Consider the following 2,561-nt stretch of genomic DNA (forward strand, 5'->3'; position numbering starts at 1 on the left):
CAAAAAAGATATCCAAATGGCTAACAAGGATGTGAAAAGCCATTTGTCATTCTTAACAGGGAGATGCAAATTAAAACCACAATAAGATACCACTACACACCTACCTGAATGACAAAGAGTTGGCGAGGATGTGGAGCAACTGGAACTCTCCTGCATTGCTAGTGGGAGTGTAAGCCAACGTAACCATTTTAGAAAACAGTTTGGCAATATCTGTCAACTCTAAATATGTATCAACTCTATGAACCAGGAATCCCACTCTTAAGTATACACCCAAGAAAAAAAAGAGCACTTTTAAAAAAAGACTTGAAAAATAATATTCATAGCAGTTTTATTCATAAGAACTAAAAGCTGGAAGGGAATTCTCTGGTGGTCCAGTGGTTAAGACTTGGTACTTTCACTGCCAAGGACCTGGGTTCAATTCCTGGTCAGGGAATTAAGATGCCACAAGCTTCGAAACAAGGCCAAGAAAAAGAATTGTGCAACTATTGTTGACAATGGGCTTCCCTTGTGGCTCAGCTGGTAAAGAATCCACCTGCAACGCGGGAGACCTGGGTTCAATCCTTGGGTTGGGAAGATGCCCTGGAGAAAGGAAAGTCTTCTTAATATTTTTGAAACTATAATTTTATTTTTAAATAAATTAAAGGAATACCCACTCCAGTATTCTGGCCTGGAGAATTCCAGGGACTGTATAGTCCGTGGGGTTGCAAAGAGTCAGACACGACTGAGCGACTTTCACTTTCAAAAGCTGGAAACAATCCAGAAGTCCATCAATAGAAGAATGGATAAATAATGGTAGAAAAATCGTGTGTGTGCTCAGTTGTATCTGACTCTTTGCAACCTCATGGACTGTAGCCTGCTGCAAATGGCATTATTTCGCTCTTTTTTATGGCCAAATAGTATTCCATTGTATACATTGTATATACAATATCTTCTTTATCCATTCGTCAGTGGACATTCAGTTTGCTTCTGTGTCTTGGCTTCTGTGACTAGTGCTGCTATGAACAGTAGTGTGCATGTATCTTTTCCAATTAAAGTTTCCTTTAATAGGTGGATAGATGTCCAAGAGTGGGATTGCAGGATCATGTGGTAATTCTATTTTTAGTTTTATAGGGAACCTCCATACTGTTTCCCCATACTGGTTATATCAATTCACATTTCTACCAATATTGTAGGAGGGTTCCCTTTTCTCCACACACATCCACTTTAGCATTTATTGTTTATAGGCTCTGGGGTGGGGGATTGTGCCCGGCCCCAGAAGTGAAAGTGTTGAGTCCTAACCAGGAGACCACCAGAGAATTCCTTATTTGTAGATTTTTGGTGATGACCATTCTGACTGGTGTGGAATGTGCTAGTAGTTATATTTTCAAATAGTTTTAAATCTAATGGCCATCACCTTTATTAACACAATCCTCTCCTATAATCTGATTTACTTAAAAAAATATGTACACTCAAAATGTCAAATGGAAAAAAAAGAAAGTAAAATAAGTACTCAAATGCATCACTTTTAAAAAATAAAATTATAGTTTCAAAAATATTAAGTAGAACAAATAAAGCAAGGAAACAAGCAACAAATTTCATCATGTTATTGTTTTCATAAAATAATAAAGTGTCCCTCACTTTCCCCTTCACTCTTCAGAGGTAACCCCTATTTCCAAATCAACTTGTGTTTGAATTTTGTTTTCAGGAAAGAAACATTCTGCTGTGTGTATATCCTTTTGATCTGAGAATGATTAAGGGCTGGCAGTCAGTACACACAAGGCAAGGACAAATGAATGCAGGATTCTGATGGAGAAGGTGTTTGGGGATGCATTTTCTTCTTGGTGGAGTTACAAGATGCTCCTTTATCCTTTGCCTAAACTGGTCCCTACCGCATCACTCCTGCCGGCACCAAGACATTTGGTAAAATAAGTACTAGGCGTGCACAACCACAGACTCACAGCTGAGGCTTTGTCTTTTCTTGAGTAAACATAATCCCAACAATGAGACACTGTCCGCAGGGACCAGGGGGCGGTAGGAGGGATGATTAATCAAGTTCTCTTTTCTGATTAGTCGCTAAATTTATAGAGCATTTCTCCCTTATTAACTCTGCTTGCCTCTTTTCTTGAACAGCTCTGAAGTGACATTTTGGGGGGCGGTGGGGGCTACACTGGGTCTTTATTGCTGTGCAGGGGCTCCTCCCTAGTTGTGGTGTCCGAGCTTCTCATTGTGGTGGCTTCTCTTGTTGCAGAGCACAGGCTCTAGGGTGCACAGGCTAATTAGTTGTGGAACATGGGCTTAGTTGCCCTGTAACATGTGAAATCTTCCTGGAACAGGGATCACACCCATGTGCCCTGCTTTGGCAGGTGGATTCTTAACCACTGGACCACCAGGGCAGTCCTCCAAGTGACACTCAATGCCCCCTCTACCGTGACTTCCCTGGAGGATCTGATGCACCTCTGGGGCAAGTCAAGTTGCTGGAATGGGTGGGGTTGGAGGGTCTTTGAAGTCTATGAGCCGTTTTACCCAGAATCAAGGGCTTGGTTTTTCTCCTTGAGAATTATTTGATGCTTCTATTCTAAAGT

The 2,561-nt window shown here is 41.0% G+C and overlaps 1 non-coding gene across 1 annotated transcript; it reads left to right on the forward strand.

The window, feature by feature from the left end:
- Positions 1-360: 360 nt before the first annotated feature.
- TRNAE-UUC (transfer RNA glutamic acid (anticodon UUC)) lies at positions 361-433 on the forward strand. The gene has a single exon. It is a non-coding gene; the product is annotated as a tRNA-Glu (tRNA).
- The last annotated feature ends 2,128 nt before the right edge of the window (positions 434-2,561 follow it).

Source organism: Bos grunniens, chromosome 6, assembly GCF_055505025.1.
Source record: "Bos grunniens cultivar Pamir isolate PY7600 chromosome 6, Bosgru_T2T1.0, whole genome shotgun sequence".
Classification (NCBI taxonomy): domain Eukaryota; kingdom Metazoa; phylum Chordata; class Mammalia; order Artiodactyla; family Bovidae; genus Bos; species Bos grunniens.